Genomic DNA, 5,903 nt, shown 5'->3' on the forward strand with positions numbered 1-5,903 from the left:
GAGGGAGCTCTTCTTAATATTTTGACACCAAAATCATGTCGATACACCTTACCGACTGCGAGTAAAGCCACCCACGCTTTAACTTGACAGACTGTAATATTCTACTAAAGAGATGAATTTTTACCCATATGCATATAGTTAAATTTGAATTAAAAAAGATAAATATATAACAAAAAAAGGAATTGCCACATTTTCAGTAAAAAAAAGTTAATAAAAAAGCAAATAAATTAATTTTAGAACCGTAAGAAGAATTTTCAAACAAATAATTTTTTACCGAAAAGAATAAATTTCAACTAAAACAAAATCCTATTTCAACCAAAAAACAATTAATTTTCAATCAAGGAAAATCTTCAAACAAATAGTCTTCTAAAAAAGAGAAGAAACTTTAATAAAAGTAATTTGCAAACAAAGCAAATTATCCATAAAATAGTAGAATTTTCAACCATGAATGCTATAGTAACATTTTCAATTAAAGAAATAATTTAAAAATACGAATTTACCAAAAACATGTTAACCAGATAATTGAATTTGTCAAATAAAAAAGATCATTTTCAACCAGGAATGGAATAATTTAATTTCCATCTAAATTTTTTTTTTAACAAGAAAATAAAGATTTTTTTACCAAAAATGTCAATTCTCAAACAAAAAGGAAAAGTTTATACCAAAAAGACAAAGTTTCAAATGAAAAAGATACACTTTTTAACTGAAAACTGCAATTTATACTCAAGGTTTTAGTGGTAAAAACTAACTTCTAACAAAAGACTAACATAAAAAAAGAATTTTAAACCAAAATTTTTCTTGCCTTTCTGTAAATAAGCTTCAGATAAGTAGACCAAATATCATAATTCTATCGACAGAAAGCTAGTTCTCTACATTAGTCGACAGCATTACATCAGAACTCAATGAATTTAAATGTATGTATACTTTTTGATTGAGGATTCATCTGTTTGTGTTAAAAATTTATTTATTTGGTTTAAAATGAACTTTCCTGTTAGAAATTCATATATATGAGTTAAAATTTAACGGTTTTGCAGAAAATTCAACACTTCTATTAAATTCATTAATTTTTAAATACAAATTTTTGAAAAAAGGTGATCTTTTTCTTCTTTTTGGACTTAAAAATCGTTTTTGGTTGAAAATTGATTGTTTGAACTAAAAATTTAATTGTTTCTATTTTTGTTTAAAATTTATTTTTTTTTTCAGTTGGAAATTCAACTATGTAGTTGAAGATTCATCTTGATTGATAGGAAATTATTCTTTTCGATATAAAATTTATCCATTTTTCTCAAATTCAGTTCTTGGGTTATAAATTCCACTGTTCCGTTGAAAATTAATTTTGTTCTTATTCAGAATTTTTTAGTTGAAAACTCAACTATTTGGTTGAAAATTCATGTAATTTGTCAGATATTCATCGCCTTTTTCGAAGAATATTATTCTTTATGTTTATAAATTCATTTCTTCGGGTGAAAATGTAACTACTTTGTTATAAATTCGATTGATTTTTTTCTGTTTAAAATAAATTTTTCTTAAAAAATAGTTCTTCTTGTTTGAAAATGCATCTTTTGTTGTTAAAAATTAGTTTTTTATTGATAATTCAAAAATTTTGTTGAGAATTAAATTGTTTTTTGGTTGAAAAAATTTTTAACTGAGAATTTAATTGTATAATTTTTGGTTACAAATTTATCTTTTCTAGTTAAAAATTCATTTTTTTCCGCTGGAAATCGATCTAGTTTGTTTTACTTTTGTAAAATTTCCTTTTTTGTTATTAATTCGATTGTTTTCTTCATTAAAAATTCATTTTTTGAACTTGAAATTTAACTGCCCCATTTCTGGTTAAAATTTTATCGTTCTTACGTGGAAGTTAATTTTTGTTTAAAAACTGAAATATTTTGTTGAAAATTTTATTTTTTATCCAAACGTTTAACTAGTTGTCTTTTTATTTAATATTTTTTGCTTTAACTTTTATGTATGTATATATTTATGTACGTATATACGCATATATGGATGTATGATACATGTATGCATTTTTTTTATTATTATTGTATTATTATTATTTATTATTGTTATTTTATTATTATTATGTATTATTATTAGGATATATGATACATGTATGTATTTATGAATGTTTGTATGCATGTATGTATGTATGTATGTAAGTATGTATATATATTTAATCTTTCCCTTTTACGAGTTTGAGGGCGTCCGCTCCCTGTACAGAAATTTACATTAAATCCTTAATCTAGTTTATCAACTCTTAATATTCTAAAGATTCGCCTTACCTACAAATAAAATAATAATAATAACATTAAAAATAATACTAAGGGCCGATTTCACCAACTCTGATTAAATCGTTAATCAATGATTAACCTTATTTAATCAATACTTTACATTCCACCATTATTTTAATCATGATTAGGGGAAGATAACCACGGGTTAACTTAATCGCCCAATAATGGCTGGTTACGGAGTTTAATCAGTGATTAAAGCAACATAACCCCGGAATTGAAGTGAAAATGCAGTGGGTGCAGTATGAGGAAGGAAATCTTGCTCTGTTTTACAATGATATTTTATCCTCATCCGATGATGATGAAATGCTTAATCACGTTCAGAGAAGGCCACGAATATTCAGACACAATTGCCACTTCTCTTCTATCTTACTTGCCACTGAAATCACTGAAAGACCTAGAAACTAGACCTTATTACGAACAAAGTATATGATTAGCTAACCAGAGGTTGAAAATGCTTGGTAGAACTCATCGCTGCTTAATGCTGATTTAATCATTAATTAAAAATAATCATGATTAGTTAATCATGGATTTAATCAGAGTTGTGAAATTGGCCACCAATTGGCCACCCTTGCCTTAGACATATTTCTATCCAGGATACCTCTCGTTTTTCCTTTCCTACCTTCACCCTAATTCTGGTTCAGTAAAGATTTCCTTTATCCTCTGCACCAGCCTTCCTTCTATTCCCCTCTCTTTCATTGCAACCCATAACACTTTTCTGTTTACTGAATCAAAAGCTGCTATAAAGTCCACGAATAAAGCGACTAGTTTGCATCTCTTTCTCCCTAGATTCCTGTTAACCAAGTATTTTAGTGCGTATATGTTGTCTATGGTTCCCATCCCTTTTCTAAGACCCATCTGATTATGTCGAATACTTTCTTTTTCCTATATCTGACTCTCTAAGCTTTTTCTTTAAATTTCTGCATATATTTTGTAGCTCCACCCTTCTCCATTCTATACCTTGTTGCAAATCTCCCACAAGCCTTTCCTGAGCCCTTCTCCTCCACATTTCAACGCTTCGTTCTACAAATCATCTTCTCCTGGAGCCTTGTTTCTTTTTAAACTACTTATAGCCGCATCCACTTCTTATATTCTTCCTTTTTCTTATATTCTCTCCCTCCATGTATCCTTGTACTAACTTTCTATTTTCCCCTATTATCCTATTTTGTTCTCCCCCTAAAAGACTTTTGAAATAGTCTAAGCACTCATCCAATTCTATTTCTTTATTCACACCTTTCCTTCCTCCTCTTTCATTATTTATGACTTCTCAAACCCTACCTTCTTTGATCGTTTTTCCACTTCTCCCTTGTACTTTTTCTTTCCCCTTTGATTTTTGTTTCTAGCATCCTTTTATGTTCCCTTTTTCTCCTATTCATTACATCTACTTCTCCGTTTCCCCTCTCTTCCATTTTCTTACACACTCTTTTATTCTCCCTTTACTCTTCTTTTCTTTATAGTCCAACCATCCTCTCTTTTTCCCTCCTTTTCTATACAACTAATCTACTCCTTTTCTATTTTTTCCTTAAACATTTTTTCATTCAAATTACGTATACAAAAAATGATTAAACAGCCAGACGTTTCCGAATGCAACATTGAATCTATCGAATCTAAATCTCTGCAATGTCGTCAATCAGAGCTTTGGTTCCGTTGCAGCTGCCTTTAGCTCCCACTCTTTCGCATTTTCTTTCTTTAGCCAATCAGATTTGCTTTACATCTTCACCCGCTTTTGCGATAAAGTTCAGGCACACACATTGTTTATATTATAATTCGGAGAACTTACTGCCCGGAGGTCTTAACCGTCTCTACGAAAGTCCAAACACTTTTTTATTATATTCAGTTGAATAAAGTTTTGTCGCAGTTCGATAATCAACATACCATTTATATAACCTGCTTTCAAACCTGACATCCTGTGTCTAAATAATCATAATTAGATTATTTTAAAACCTGAAAAAATTGCCTAGTTTTTTCATTGACATATTTTTAATTTAACATTTACTGATTTTGACTTGAAGTTTCCTATGTAAAATTCATGGGGAAAAATCACTTTTTTGAGTTTTTGGAATAATTTTTTAGGGTCTGGAAAAATGTGACGGAAAAGTATAGAGGCTTTTACAGAATTATCCAACGAAGAATTTCATGTATCAGCCATATGGGTTTAAAACCTCGAACATCCCCCCACGAGCCCCTCAAAGCTACCCTTAAAACCAAAAATGTAAATTCTTAATTATATCGACGTTTTCAGCACTGTATTTCTCGTGTTTTTTACTTAAAATTATTGACATTGGTCTACTGGAATATTTATCAACATCAGTTAATCACTTTTCAATTATTTAAACAAATAAAATTTGTTAAAAAATTTTTTTGATGTGTTTTTCCCTAGAAATTATTATTATTTGTCTAGAGAAATATTCATCAACAATATTTTATTAATTTATAATTATTTCAACAAATGGATTTTGTTTAATTAATTTATGTTTTAAATATTCTTCTGCTATAAAAAATTATGGCTATTTATTTAGTAAAATTTTTATCAACATTGGCTAATTAATTTGTAATTTTTTTAACAAATTCCATTTGTTTAAATAATTTTTTCGAAAATGTGTTTCTTTTCATGCAAATTATTACTGTTGCTCTTATAGAATATTTATCAATATTATTTAATTATTTCTTATTATTTTAATGAATATCATTTGTTGAAAAAAGCTGTTTTTTTTCTAAAAATTCGTCTAACTGGCGGTTTATCATCTTTAACAAGATAAATTTATTTCAAAATATTTTCTAATTGTATAAACAAGAAATTATTATATATATTTTCAACAACATAATTAAAAACTGATTAGCCAGTACTGTTACATATTTAACTAAATAAATAGTAATAATCTTTCATTTAAAAATCCTTAAAAAACGCTACCCTGGTTACATGTGATTTATACATGAAAAATTATATACAAGTTTCCACCACGGCTCTTTTTGCTGGTCTGCATCTCCAGGTCCAAGCTTACGATGGCTCTCTTTAATAAACTGGCATTAACAACCTCAAGTTTAGTCAGAATGTTATTTTCAGAACTTGAGTTGTTCGTGAAACACTGACATACACTTTTCTTTTTAAATAAACCGCAGAAAAAAAATGTTAGGTGTAAAATCGCACGATCTTGCTGACCACTTCACGTTGGAATTTCTGGATATTATGCGATAACACAATTTATTTGCTAATAAGTTGATCCATTTCATTCAATTCTGGCCACAAAATTGCCCTTTAGCATGCCACGATATTTTTCAGAATTAACTTAATGGCTCTCTCACGCTCGTCCTCTAAGAAAAATGGTCTAATAATGCCACCAGCGTATAGCTCGCACCATACAGTGACTTTTGTAGCATAAATTGGTTTCCGGTTAATTTCCTGTGAACTGGTTCAGGAAATGCCCATTTCCTGAGAAATGCACCTGGTGTATGTGGTTGGCTTATCACTGACACTTTCATTCAAAGCGGTTATTGTTTCAGGAGTGTGAACTAAACGAACAAGTTTATATATACTCTACGGCCCTCCACTAAACCAGTTTCACTTATTATATACCAGTTAGCACTTATTATATGCAATGTGACATACGCACTGAACAA

The sequence above is a fragment of the Belonocnema kinseyi genome, chromosome 5 (assembly GCF_010883055.1).
Source record: "Belonocnema kinseyi isolate 2016_QV_RU_SX_M_011 chromosome 5, B_treatae_v1, whole genome shotgun sequence".
Lineage (NCBI taxonomy): Eukaryota > Metazoa > Arthropoda > Insecta > Hymenoptera > Cynipidae > Belonocnema > Belonocnema kinseyi.